This window comes from Phoca vitulina, unplaced genomic scaffold (genome assembly GCF_004348235.1).
Source record: "Phoca vitulina isolate PV1807 unplaced genomic scaffold, GSC_HSeal_1.0 scaffold4, whole genome shotgun sequence".
In the NCBI taxonomy this organism is placed as follows: domain Eukaryota; kingdom Metazoa; phylum Chordata; class Mammalia; order Carnivora; family Phocidae; genus Phoca; species Phoca vitulina.
The window spans coordinates 6,997,429-7,011,983 of NW_022589707.1; the positions used below are offsets into that span (position 1 = coordinate 6,997,429).

General features: G+C 51.2%; 1 protein-coding gene across 1 annotated transcript in view; it reads left to right on the forward strand.

Moving 5' to 3' along the window:
• The first annotated feature begins 5,156 nt into the window (after positions 1-5,156).
• The window catches only part of DENND2A (DENN domain containing 2A), a 100,360-nt gene continuing 90,961 nt past the window's right edge, over positions 5,157-14,555 (forward strand). The window contains exon 1 of the mRNA XM_032401453.1: positions 5,157-5,214. The gene's annotated coding sequence lies outside the window, so the exon portion shown is untranslated. The remainder of the gene's footprint in view (positions 5,215-14,555) is intronic.

Consider the following 14,555-nt stretch of genomic DNA (forward strand, 5'->3'; position numbering starts at 1 on the left):
GTGTTCTGCAATCACAGTGAACAGGAAGATCTATAGCTGCTCAGACGCAGAAATCTGTGACTCAAAAAAAAGAGAATCTAAATCACCACACTCTTGTTCCCTTCCTTCATGTTCAACTGGGTCTCCCAAAAGGAACAGAAAAGAATATGAGTAGAGGGTATCTGGCATGGCGGCCTGACATCTGAGAGGGCCTAATGGTGAACGCTGCAGAATGTCCATGATTTTGTTCTCTGCTTTCGGTCATAAACACACCAATCCTTGTAAAGCTATGAATGCCTTAATTCTTTGTGGGGGAAAAAAATGACCCTCCAAAGCCAGGGGCATAGAAGTGCAACAGATGGTTCTTAGGCAAAATTCTGTTATTGTGTTACTTGCCAATTCAGGGATTCTTTGAGATTTCCAGTGGTACCCTGACAAATGTCGCTTACTCCACAGCGCCCCCAATGGGCCCCCCACAGCTGCCCATCTTCAGCCCCAGTGTGGGAGGTAGAAGGCCCCAGAGCACCCAGAGAGAGGAAGAGAGGGTACAAACGGATCGCAGCCAAAGACCCGCCCTTCACAGCAGGAGAGGATGAAGGAGCCTGGGGCCCTCAGTCTGGGCCCTGCTCACCCCTTCCCCTGGGTGGCCTCCGCGGCCCCTCCCACCCACCCCCTCCCTTCCCACACCTCCTGGATGACATTTGATTGGGACCAAGAACAAACCAAACCTGGGTTTGAGGTTTGGGTGGGATGGTTGGCTTGGTTTTGTTTCCTCAGAGGGAGGCAGATGAGGGTTGTGGTGGATGGGAAGGAACTCGCATCCAGCTGTCTCTAGGCAGGAGAAAATGGGCCAAGGATGGGATTGCAATGGAATGAGAAGGGAAGGAGGGAAAGGGCTGCCTAAGGAGGACAAGAGCAGGGGAGCCCTGCTGCTGGTTGGCTCACATCAGCCACTGGAGCGACGGGGAGGAGCTTTCCCAAGAGCATTTCAAGGTGAGGCTGTGGATTTTTCCCTGCCCCTAAAATAAGTTCCTTCCTTGTTCGGCCGCATCCACATGTCACGGGCCTGAGCATAAGTGAATGACTGCTCTCCCCACACCAGCTCTCTGCATAAAAGAATAGGAACAACACCCAAACCTCTCGTCTGTTCTCTGCTGTGTGTATACCTTTCCACTATGAGCTGGCAGGCTCATATGTGAAGCTGCTGGAATGAAAGACTCTCGGTAAATGTTTAGCATCCAAAGGGAATTTGAATGGAAATGAAACAATTTGGGGGAGAGGAGTTGGTCAAAGGCTCCTTTTCAGGCCGTGACCCAGAAGAGGGCTTGCTGTGACGCGAGGGCTGAGAAGGAAAGGGTCCCAGTGACCCAAGCAGGGGTCACCCAGTCTCTAAGGAGGGGTGTCAGAAATTCCTGGAGGAACTGCACCACCTGTGCCTTCCAGAGGGGAAAGCATGACCACAACATGGGTTGAACGCTGATCCAGAAACCCCCGTCCAGAGTGGCTGGCACTGGGCAGAACCCCGGCTCTCGGGCAGAGCTGGTGTAAAAGAGAACATGGCTTGAGCCAGACGGGCCTAGGCTAGTGCGACCTCAATTAAAGCACATAACCTCTTGGAACTTCGTTTTCCCACCCATAAAATATTAGGGCTGATAGTGAATTGCTCACAAGCGTGGGGAGGATTATGCGACATGACATATGTGAAGCTGCTGGAATGAAAGACTCTCGGTAAATGTTTAGCATCCAAAGGGAATTTGAATGGAAATGAAACAATTTGGGGGAGAGGAGTTGGTCAAAGGCTCCTTTTCAGGCTCTCTCCCCATCTTAATCAGGCTAGCCTCCTTCCGGCCATCGGCCCTCGGTTCTCCTTCACCTGGTTTATAGGTGAGATGAAGCAGGCTCTGTGCCCGATACGGGAGGGGAAAAACGGCCTGCTCCCATCTGCTGAATTCTGAACACCTCTGTTCTCCTGCAAAGAGAGAGAGAGATTAGGAACATAACAAACAGGAGGTAACTGAGAGTGTCCCCAATCTGCCAGGCCCAGGACTACCCCCTTTGCTTGCTGACCTGCTTTAATCACCGCAACAGGATAAAGTCGGTTATAACTGTTCCTAATTCCACCTTACAGATGGAGACCCTGAGACTTAGAGGCAAAGCCACTTGCCCCAGAGCGCGCACCCCTCAACAGGATGCTGAAGGAAGGGGACGGAGGGGTAGGAGAGGTTCCGCAGTTCTCCATGGTTGTTCTAGGTGGGAAAAGCAGATTCAAGATCAAGTCGGGGCGCCTGGGTGGCTCAGTCGGTTAAGCATCTGCCTTCGGCTCAGGTCATGATCCCAGGGTCCTGGGATTGAGTCCCGCATCAGGCTCTCTGCTCAGCAGGGAGCCTGCTTCTCCCTCTCCCTGCCGTTCCCCCTGCTTGTGCCTCGCTGATAAATAAATAGATAGATAGATAGATAGATAGATAGATAGATGATAGATAGATAGATAGATAGATAGATAAAATATATATTAAAAAAAAACTAAGAAAAATCAACTCTGCCTCCCTCCTCCCTTCCGCACCTTTCCTGACTTGAGGCCGGGCAGCATCTCCTACCCTAGGCCTCATTTTCCCACATGGAGAGAAGCTGAGGACCGACCAGGAGGGCTGGGGGCACGGTTGGAGCAGTGTCAGGACCTGGGAGGAGTGGGACCACGGAGAGGGTCTTCCAGGCTCCAGTGTACCGCCCCCACCTTGGACCGCTACCCCAGCCTCTGGAGCTGGAGAACCAGGGTTTGGGATAGACCAGAGCTCCAGGGAGCCAGCAGAGACAGGGCCATACAGGAAAGGAGGGACCCTGCCATGGCAACAGAGCCATTGAATGGCTCAGGGACAGGAGCAGCCATGGGGTTGGGGGCTGTGACAGGCAGGCAGGGAAGGAAACTTGCAAAGCACAGGCCCCAGCCTCACTCATCAGAGTCTGACCCCATGAGCTGAGGCAGGGAATTTTTCTAAAACAAGTTAGTGTCTAGAACTCAAAGATGACGGAGCAGATGGAGTGGCAGCCACTACTGAGGAGCTCCCCAGCCTCCTCTCTGGTTTGTCCACCTGACATGTGCCTGGCAATCTGGAAGCCACAACATCAAAGGTGGCCGGCCTGCTGCGTGCCCTGGCTCGGGGGAGGTAGCCAGCTGGGCTCCCGGTTGTTCTCCACTTGCCATTTGCTCTACTTTGCCAGTTTGCCTCATGACACCCCAGAACCCCGGGACTAATTAACCCTAAAGAAGCCAAGTTTTTTATCTTTTTTTAGAAAGTGAAAATGTATTAAATGATGCTTCAACAAACAAAACAATAATTTAAATGCTTATAATTTGGGGGCACCTGGGTGGCTCGGTGGGTTGAACGTCTGTCTCTTGATTTGGGTTCAGGTACTGATCTCAGGGTCGTGGGATCAAGCTCGGCAACCGGGTCCAAACTCAGCGCAGAGTCTGCTTGAGACTCTCTCTCTCTCCCTCTGCCCCTCCCCCCACTTGCCCACTCTCTATCTCCCTCTAAAATAAATAAATAAAATCTTTAAAGATCTTTATTTATTTGACAAAGAGAGAGCAGAGAGAGAGGGAGAGAGCATGAGTGGGGGTGAGGAGTAGAGGGAGAGGGATAAGCAGACTCCCCGCTGATCCCAGGACCCTGAGATCATGACCTAAGCCAAAAAGGCAGATGCTCAACCGACTGAGCCACCCAGGTGCCCCAATAAATAAAATCTTTAAAAATTAATAAATAAGTGCTTATACTTTTTAAAAAAATGCTAGTACCTTGCAAATTTTTATTCTGAAAGTTTACTGAGCTTAGTCGAAATGGGTATGGCATGATGGAGTTTAGGAAGCTATAACAAGCTCTAGAAAAGCTTCGAAGATCTCACAGAATGAGCAAAACCCTCAGCTAAGAAGGAGACAGTTTTTTCCTGTGCCTTTGATATCTAAATCAGTCCCTCAAATCTTGGGCCCCCAGTTTACAGGGACAGCCAAGACAGTATCTAATGTTCCCCCTGTTCTGCAATCCTTTCTTTCCTTCTCTCTCCTGCACACCCCTTTCGTGGATTTATAGGCTAAGCCTCTATCTCCCCTCTCCCCCTTGCCTGAGCTTTAGACCCTTCCTTCTAGGGGCCCCTGAGCTAAAGACAAGAGTGACTTTCCTCTGGTGTAGAGATGAGCCTGGAGGCTTCCCCCCAGACCCATAAATCACCACTGTCAGCTCCATCTCCCTTTCATCAGGGAACTCCTCGGCTCAAAAACCTTGCGTGGCCCCCCATTGTCCTCAGCATAAAAAGCCCACAACACTTGCGCGTGTACTTCTTATCTGGCAGTCCTAACTCCTGCGATCTGTGTTCCTTGATTGTTTGTCCCACGTGAGTGGGGGCAGTGGACACTATAAAGTCATTGCCCCTCTGGGAACCTTTTCCTGACTCCCCTGCCGGCGCGCCTCGGGAACCCATGTGCCCCGCGCTCGGGGCCCCCGGGCTTTCATTGCCTGGACCCTGGTCGTCGGAGCCCCAGCCGGAACGCAAGCTGCAAGGGGCAAGGGTGGCGGCTGCCTCGTTTGCGGTGTCGCGGACCCCGGCGCCGCGCCTGACCCGTAGTAGGTGCCCCATGAACGCGTTAGGCGACCGGAGCGAACGGAGGTGGGGGTGCAGGGAGTGTCGCCGCCACTTCCGTGCCCGCGTCTGAGGGTCCGAGCGGCCGAGCGCAGCGCGCCGACAGCTGCCCGCGGGAGATGGAGAACGCCGCGGCGCTGGGTCTCCAGCAAAGAAAGGGTTAAGCCGCCAGAACCCCCCCCCCCACCCACCCTCACCCTCCAAAGGCGAGGGGAAGAGTCCGGCAGAAGGTCCTGTTTACCGGAGCCGCTCGAGTCCGCGCGGCCCTGGGAGAGGCGTTGCCGTGGCAACGGGCCGGGCGCCCGCCAGCTGCGGATGAGCTCACTGGAGCGGCGGCGGGCGGGGGGCGGCGGCGGGGCGCGCGGCCCGGCGGAGAGGACACGGCAGCCGGCCGAGCCCGCCCTCCACTCGCCCACAGCCGCGGCCGGGCGGCGGGCACGCGAGCGGAGGGCGCGCGGCTCGCCGGGCGCAGGGAGAGGCCCGGCCGACAGCAGGGCGGAGGGCCGCGGGCCATGGCGCCCCGGGCCCCCGCCGCCCGCCGCCCCCGCCCGCCCGGGCGTCCCCGAGCTGCGCCTCGGAGCCCGCGGAGCCGCGGCCCGCCGGGAGGTAGGGCCGGGCCGGGGTGGGGGGCAGGGGGGAGCCGAGGAGGGGGCACGCGGGGCGGGGGGGCGGGGGGGGCGCCGCGGAGGGGGACGCGCCGGGGGTGGGGAAGGGAGGAGGCGGTGGGAGCTGCCCGGTCCGGAGCGGGCGAGTGGCTGCTTGCAGACCGAGGACCGGGTCTCCCGTGTGCGGACGTGGGGACCGAGGCGCTTCGGGCCGACCTGTGGGACTTGAGCAAAGTACTGGCCAGACGGTCTCTGGGGGCTCGGGAAGACTTTCAGGGCCGAGGGGGGAAGCCGTTGTCCCGCGCCTCGGAAACCTGCAGAAACTGGGCAGAGCCCCGGCTGGGTCCCAGGGGGCGTGAGAGAGAGAGAGAGAGAGAGAGTGTGCAGAGAAGGAATCGAGTGGGGCTGAGCAGCCAGACACCCCTCCACACACACACACACACACACACACACTGTGGTCAGAATTTGCAGTCTTGGGAAAGCAGGATGGTAAAGTTGATCAAATGATCTTATTTCTCCCACTTTGCCCCTAAGGATGGATTTGGGAGCAGATGGAACCCAGGGGGAGTCTCTTAACAGCACGAGATACAATAATGTTTAGGAGGGATCACAGAGAGCTGGATTCAAACCCCTGAGGAGAGCCAGACCTCAGCGGTGGAGTCCTTTGGCGGAGGGGACCCGGTGGGGAAGCGGGACGTGGCTGGGGAAAGGGAAGTGCAGCGACTGTGCTTTAACCAGCTGGTGCTGGGGAGAGAGCTAGCGGAATTCTAGCTGGTGTGGAGATGTGCGTCAGGGATGGGACTTCTCTAACGTTCCCAAGGACTCAGGTAATAATGGCCCCAGGGTAGTAGGCTTTTAATGGGCTCTCTACCATAATTTTGTTATTAAACTCTTGCACCCTTGGTTACAACTTAAAAGAACAAAATCCTTTTTGCTTGCATCATCGAGTATTGAACACACCAAAGGAGTGGAGTGCAAAGTCTTTGGGGTGGGCTGCTTTGGTGGAGCAGAATTCTGTGAGAAGTCAAAGGCAAACAGTGACTGTTTTTGAGGAAGGGTAGTAAAAAGTCTGGTGGAGGAAGATGGCCTTAGGTCCTTTTACTGGGACGATTTGAAGCCTCCCTGGGTTGTGTAATCATTCACTTAACAGCTCTGTGCTAGCCATTAGGAACAAACACAGAAATGAATAAGGTATCTCTCTTACTTCCAGAAACAACCATCCTAGTTGGGTAGTCAAAAAATTAAAACTAGGGGCGCCTGGCTGGCTCAGTCGGTAGAGCATGGGATTCTTGATCTCGGGGTTGTTGAGTTCAAGCCCCACATTTAGTACAGAGATTACTTAAAAATAAAATCTTAAAAAAAAATTTCAAACCAGTCCTAGGGTGGCCTGGCTATGAGCGCTGCATGCTAGAGAAGCCCAGAGCAGGGCCACCCAGCTCAGGGAAGGCCCACAGACGAGGTAATGCTGGGACTGAGCGCTGAGAACCTCTTCACTGGGAAAACAAAGCAGGGAAGTTTGTTCCAGCCTGAGGGAACAGAAAGCTCAAAGTCACCAAAAGGGAAGGAGGGGATGGTAAGTGTGGGGAGAATTCACAGTGTGCCCCCAGAGGGAAGGAGGATCTCACTGAAGCTGGAGTGATGGGTTCAGCATGGTGTCCTAGAAAGCCTGCTCTGGTGGTTGGGTGGGGGCCTGGAGGATGTGACCAAGGCCACGCAGTGCCCAGGCCAGAGTTACTGACACAGAGAAGATTGGCAATGCTGAAGAAGGGTGGAAGGATCCAAGAGATAAAGAGGTGGGACCTGGTGACAGGCTCCCGTGCAGGTAAGGTAACTTAGACCAAAACTAAGTGCCCAAAAGCTCAGGAGAAAACAAAGCAAAGCAAAAGGAATGGATATTTTGAGTGGCCTGAGTTTAGCAGATTACAACACTTGGACAATGAATTTGGCTCTAAATTTTCTGGCAGCTTCGAGACAAACAAAAATACACTGAATTGCACAGTTTTGGATTTTGGACAACAGAAAGCTTACAAATTAATTTTCAGAACAAAATTTTTCCTGGAATTAACTCAACAGGGAATTTGTCATGAGGAACTTTGTGTAAAGACTAAAGAGTGACATAGAAAAAGAATCTTCATTGTTGGTGTTACAAAAGATGGGAAGATAAAATTCCGCATGACTATCTTCCTATACCATCTTCCTGTTATGACTTGGGAACTTGCTTGCATTTCTGTGGGCTGCTGAGTGTCGCTCAGGCTTGTGGGCAGTGGCGGGGCAGGCAGCTGGAGCCAGGGGAATTCTGTGTGGAGGAGCCCATTTTCTCAAGTGGAGGAAGAGGTGACACGAGCTCTGATGGATGTAGAGAGCAAAGCACGCCGGGTGCCCACCATGACAGGAAGGAAGCAAGTCACAGAATGGTCCACAGCCCGCTGGGCTGAGACTCTGGTCTGGTGAAGGGTCCGCTAGGGCAGTATGCACCCAGAAATCCTGACCAAAGGAAAATGGGGAGTGAGAACAGCATTTGAGGATTCCGCTCCGATGGGCAGAGCACTTCCCCCACCGTGGTCCAAGTCTTTCTACCCTCAGACCTGATGGTAAGCCTGCTTCTCGGCAGTAGGGCAAGGGTGGGACTCAGGAGACCAGAGATTCACTCCAGAGTGTGAGTGCAGCTAGGGAGGGTGGGAATCTTGTTTGCTGCAACTCAAGGAATGTCGCGGAAGAGCAGGGAGAGTGAGCCGAGAGAGCCAAGCCGGGATGTTCTGCAGACTCAGTCACCAATCTCCTGGCCGGGCCCTTCCCTTTCCTTTCTGCAGAAGGGACAGAACCTGCAGAATCCACGTCAGTGCATGGCTTCTGTTGAACCCATTTCTTGCTCATTTTAGATGTCTTAAATTAGCGTTGAGTAGGTACGAGATTCTACTCCCCAAGCCCCACCACGTTTCTTAACATTTTTAACTCAGGGTGCACATTAGAACACTTAAATGTCCTGGGCGAGCATTTTTTTAAAAAATGGATGCCTGCACCCGACCCTAGATGGATTAAATAAAAATCTCTGAGAATGGGCTCTGGGCATCAGGATTTTTGAAAGGTCACAGGTGATTTTAAGGTACAGCCAGAGGTGAGAGTGGCTGCTTTAACAGTCACATAAAGGGTTCCTCCCAGCAAGGGACAGAAACCTCAGATTCCAAAAGCAAGGACCCCATAAAATTTAAAATTAGAAGCCTGTTACTCATTATGAAATAATGGCTGATCAGCCTTCAACATCAGGATTTAAAGTCAGCTTGAACAGATACAGATAAGAAGGCTAGCGGCAGACACATTCATGGGAAGCTTCGTGTGTATGTGAAGTATTTTTTTAAAAATAGGAATTCTAAAAGCATAATCACAAGGCTTCTGTAGTTAGATCTGTCTAATGCAATTGTATCCAGTGCTGCACCTTAGCCTGAACTGAAAAGCTTTGGCACCGCTCTCTTTTTGCCTGGAACCCACTTAAGTCTACTTTTCTTGAGTGTCGAGCCTCTGAGTTCTGGGTTCTTTCTACTTGCCTCCTGATATTCAAGTATATTTGTCTTCTGACCCATGTCTTCTGGATTGGAAAAAAGCTGGGAGGGGGCGACTGGGTGGCTCAGATGGCTAAGCGTCTGCCTTCGACTCAGGTCATGATCCCAGGGTCCTGGGATAGAGCCGCACATCGGGCTCCTGGCTCAGCCAGGAGCCTGCTTCTCCCTCTCCCTCTGCCTCTCTCCCTGCTCATGCTCTCTCTCTCTCTCTCTGTATCTCTGTGTCTCAAGTGAATAAATAAAATCTTTAAAAAAAAAAAGAAAAAAGCTGGGAGAATTAGTTTGCAATTGAACATCCATAAGGTCTCAGTCAAAAGGAAGAATCTATAAGGGTTGAATTTTGCATCTCTGACAGGATAATAGGGGAAAATTTTGAGGCTCAATGACTTTCCCAACAACACTCAAATACACCTTGCAGGCATTCATTTCTTTGGCTGTGGGCAAAGTTGACTCAGCTTCCTTTACTCTCTCTGGAACCCCAGACCCTTCTTTTTTGCTTCCTAAGGGCCTGTGGAATGTGTCACATGTACTCATGAGTGACCAAGGTTATGTCATGCCCAGTCTCCTGTGTCCAGGCGTGGACCCTTCTTCCTCCACAGAGCCAGATGGCCTCCATGGGTACCCCAGGCTCTCTTCATTTATTTTTTTTTAAGATTTTATTTATTTGTCAGAGAGAGAGAGAGCACAAGCAGGGGGAGGGTCAGAGGGAGAAACAGGCTTCCCGCTGAGCAGAGAGCCTGATGCGGGGCTCGATTCCAGGACCCTGGGAAAGTGACCTGAGCTGAAGGCCGATGCTTAACCAACTGAGCCCCCCAGGCGTCCCACCCCATACTCTCTTTAACCCATACACACTGGCTACCAAACAGAAGGACTGACAAGCACATCTGCCCCTTTAGTTATAGGAGGCAAGTCAGTGCCTGGAACTGAGGTGAGCGATTACTCAGTTTTCTAGAATTGATGTCCAAAGACGAATATGTTGGGAAGCCAGAGTCAGACCATCTTTTACGCTCTTGTTAAGATCATTGTCGCAGCTGAGCAAAAATGTATCCTGTCGACTCTCAGCTTGCCTAGAAGTTAAGCCCTTTGCCATCTGCAGCCCAGAAGGGCTTTGTCTTTGGCTTCCCTTTGACACATCCATCCTTGGCCTACAGTCGACTGGAAGAGAGGTGAGCCCCAAACTCCCCTTTTCTAACAGGCTGAACTGCCAAAAACTGTTATCTTTTTCCCCCCGGCCTTAGGGAAGGAAGGGATGAGTCACCTTTGTGGCAAGCTCAGGGAAGAGGTTAACTTCCCTCAGTAATGGGGAACAAGAGGTTTCATGCTCCCCTTCAGAAGGAAATGAGAGCAGGATCGAGCTGGAGAGTGGGGTCAGGACAGGAAATTGTGACCGTGACCATCCTTCCATGGTACCCAGGGCTGCGTGTCTTATCAGCAGGGCTTGTCAGACCAGTTCAAACACAGTATCAAATGCATTTCCTTTGGTGGTTTTGTTTTCTTAAAAAGTGTACTTTAAAATTGTAAGATTGCTTTTATATACATCGTTGTATATATACATATATCTTTCTGTGTAAACTGTGAAAGTTCTGCTTGTTGGAAGACATTTAAGCAATACGTAAAAAGAATAAAACGAAAAAATGAAAGTTTACCCCATACCATCTCCCTCCTTGGAGGCAATCACTGTTTGGTATATATCCCAAACCCTCCTAGATTTTTCTTCCCTTTGCATGTAATATGTTTGCTTGCAGAAATGGATGCATGCTGTCACAATTGAACAGTGGTTTGTGAGAATAATTCCATGGGGGACATACATAGTCCCATCCTTCCCCGCGCTCCCCCCGCCCCCGGCCCCAGCCACCTAGGGTTCCTTCTGTGTGGATCGCCTTCATTTGTTTAACACATTACCTGTTTATGAGCCCTGGGTTTTCCTGAGTTTAGCCACTCTCTGGCACTTGTTCCAATATTTCTGTAAGATAAATTCCTAGAGGTGTAATTGCTAGATTAAAATAGATTTCAAAGCAAAATGCATATTGAATATCTTTGGGCCCAGTGATGGACATTTCAAAAATGAGATTCCGATGTTCAGTCTTAAAAAAAATTGTAAAATATATTCTCTCCCTCTCCCTTAACCCAAGTGTTCCCACCCTAGTTCCCCCACTGAATTTACTATGAGTTTCTATTTAAGTTAATCCGAAAATTAAAATTCACAGTGTGGTACATTCATAAAGGGAATCTACTATTTTGAGTTTTATTAAATTGAAATAGGCAACATATTAAAATTATAATTTCTAAGAGGTTTTTTATGTTTTATAGGTTGTTATCCAACGAACTGACTTAATTTTGTCTCTGGCAGCTGGTTTCATGTTCCTATAACCTTGATCCCACGTAACCACCATTCCACATATTGTGTAGGCGGAAACGTGGGATGGGTGGGGTGGGTTACACACAAGAGTCAACCCAGTGCAGTAATCCACAGTGCCTCCCTTTTCTCCCTCATACTTCCTCACTTCTCAGAAAGGAAGCTATCATAGGGTTGCATTTGACTTAGCACCAAGTTCTCTGCAAATCCACCGTGGGTCATGGATAGGGCAACCATATATACAAACTGGGACACTTGGAAAGTAAAAAGGGAGCCCTTAAGATAAGTTGTTAATTGGTCTACAACAGGCTTACCCTGGGACTGTCGTTGGAAACTGCATGTTGTCGCGGCCCCGGGAAAGGGTGAGAGTTGGCCGTGTCCCTCCCTTCTCCCTGCTGGTCCCAGTGCATTGACATAAGCAGACATGAGTCTGTACCATCCTTCTGCCCGCCGCCCCCCCAGCCTTGTTTAGCTCCCCCTAGAGTAGAGCCCAAAGCCAGGGAAGGAGGAGGGGTCAAGTGCTACATGTAAACTTTTCCTTCCCACTAAAAGAGTCAGAGGAGGGGCGCCTGGGTGGCTCAGTCGGTTAAGCGTCTGCCTTCTGCTCAGTCATGATCTCAGGGTCCTGGGCTCGAGCCCCACATCAGGCTCTCTGCTCAGTGGCGAGTCTGCTTCTCCCTCTTCCTCTCCTTCTGTGATCTCTCTCGCTCTCACTCTCTCTCAAATAGATAAATAAAATTAAAAAAAAAAAAAAAGAAAGAGTCAGAGGAGATGGATACTACTGTCCCTGCCAACCCCCAGCTCACCCTGAGAAAAATAATAACTGACTGCCTTTTTTCAGCAAATGAGAACCATTGAAGCAGGACACTTCTATAATTTTATGTGCTTTTCAGGTCTCTGGGAATTACAGGCTCAACCACCCCAGATGAGCGGCAAAGGCATTTGTACGGGATCATGCAGCAAATCAGGATTAAAACTGCCCTTTGCATGGTCAGGGGAGAAGTTAGCTGGGAGAGAAGCCATAGAGGACTGATTTGATCACCGGGCAGGGGCGATGGGGCAGCCTGAGATTCAGAACTTGCATCCCCTGCGCTTGCGGGTGCTCTGGGCTTCTCTGCCAGAAAATGTCTCCAGCTCTCTGGGGGCTCAGAGGGGTTCTCTATTTAATACTCTGAGTTGCAGGTGAGAGGGGTTCAGATTTGGAATGAAGTGTGTGGTCATCCAACCCCAAGTAAGACTCCCCGGCATCTTGTGGCCACTGTCATCCTTTCCATCTGGTCCATGTCATCGTCTGTGCTGGTGACAGTCAACAAATATGCACAAACTCCCAGGACATCAAAAAGGGACCAGTGCTCTCTGTTTACCCTCCAGCTGAACCCATGCATCTAATGGGGTGAAAAAAATGTCAGAGGAGAGTGAGCTCCTTGATGCCTCCCAAAACCATGAGACTTGGAGGTCCCAGCACTGCCTAGATGAAGCCAAGAAGGGCTCTCCTCTCCGCTGAACGCAGGACAGCCAAGATCCCTGGCCTGGGGCAGAGAGGAGAGAGCTGGGGAAAGGGTCAAAGAGGCAGCTTCTGATACCCACACAGCTCCAGGTTCAGGCTGCCTGCTGCCTGGAGGAAAAGAGAAGCAGGATGCTTTCAGGATGGGGAGATGGAGTGGCTGTAAGAGCCCCTGAGGCTGGTCCACCAGCTCCTTCCCCAAGGTCCTGAAATCTGGCTTCCTTCCCTAACCAGCTGCTGACACCTTATCCTCGATTACTAATGATGCCCCCGGGGGCCAGTTCTCTGTTCTTTAGCTCCCTAATGTACGTGACCCCACCCCCACCCTGACCCAGGTCAAGGTCAATGTAGAACCACTGTGCACTCATATATCGGTCCACTTATCAAAATGCTGACTGCTTCTGAACTGCTGAGCTCCCAGTGTCCCACATTCCCCGGAACCCCAACCTCCCCAGATCCAGCCATTACAGGGTTAACAGTAAGGTCATTCTGAGTGGCTGGTGGCCCAGCCACCCCTTTGGTAAGTACTCTGAATATTGCCTCCTCACCTGAGATGCCACACTCTTTGGCTTATCCTCATCATCTTTAGAAAAGGAGATCTCCACTGATTCATTTTCTTTTTCTTATTTGGCAAGCATGTACGCCTCACTCGTGGTAGACCAAGTGTGGGTTAGGCACTGTAGAGGAGTAAAAAGAAGCCCAAGGCCAGTGTTCTACCATCAGACTGCAGCATCTAGTTGGAAGGCCCACATAAAGAAACAAAAAGAAACTGAGGCAAGCTGAGTAATGAGGGCCATGGAAGAGCAACCAGAGCTGGTGTCCTCACTCTTTGTCTGCACTTGTCCCTTGGGGAGCTCATTCTTGTGCGCAGGGGTTCCTGGGCTCCCTCCCAGATTTACCCCTCCAGGGGGCTTCCTTCCCCAGACCCTTAGATCTTTACCTCTGACTGCCTACTCCACAAGGTTCCTCTTGAAGGTGCCATTTCAACCCTATTATGTCCAAAAGAGTACATATCTTCGTTATGTATCCTCTTCATTTTCCCAGGGTAGCCCCTCTTAACTCCTCCTCCTTGCTTTTGGGACATGCCCAAATGTAAGCCACCAAGCCACTTCATCTTCTCCTGGCTCCCATCGCACATCCAAGGGCTTCCAGCCCCCAGTCCGTGCGTCGGGGCAGGGGTGCAACTTCTTCTTGCCCTTGCCTCGCCTGGAGTGCGTTCTCCTTCCCCAGTTGTTGGAACCCAATCCAGTCACAAGGGCCATCAGATCCGACCTCTTCTTTGAGGCTGTCTGTGACTCCTCTGACCTTCATTGCCCACTTCTGCATCCCTTCAGTTTATATTTGTTCTATAACCTTCACCACTGTAGCTCAGATTTAGTCCTTGAGCCAATCTCCTGTTGTGACTTCTGTGGAATGTGTGTCAGGCATTCCCTGGACTGCTTCTGTCTTTTTGTCTTGAACAATTGCAATCTTTAATTGCCATTCCGTTGATTGATTCATAGCTGTCATCCGTAGCTCTAAGAGGCAGGGACCATCCCATATATGTGTGTATTTCCCAACAGCATCTCATGTGGACTACTGTACTCAGCTCTTTTGATTAATCTTATTGATTAAATTCAAATCCATCCATGCTGGCCTAGATGAGCTAAATAAAATCCTAGGGGAAAGACCATTTCCCATATCTCAAAACCTAGCTAAATAAAAGTGAACGCGTTCCCAAGCATTGCACAACTTCCAAGTACCACACACCAGCACAGATAGTAAACAAACAGAAACAGGGCCTCAGAGTTCAGGGAGCCTGAAAACGGAGGGGGAGGGGAGGAGGAGGGCGGGGAGTCAGGATGAGCCCCGCTGTGCTGATCAGGGTGGGCTCCTCCTACTTCCACATCCAGCACTGAAGCTGAGCATTAGCACGTCCTGGTTCC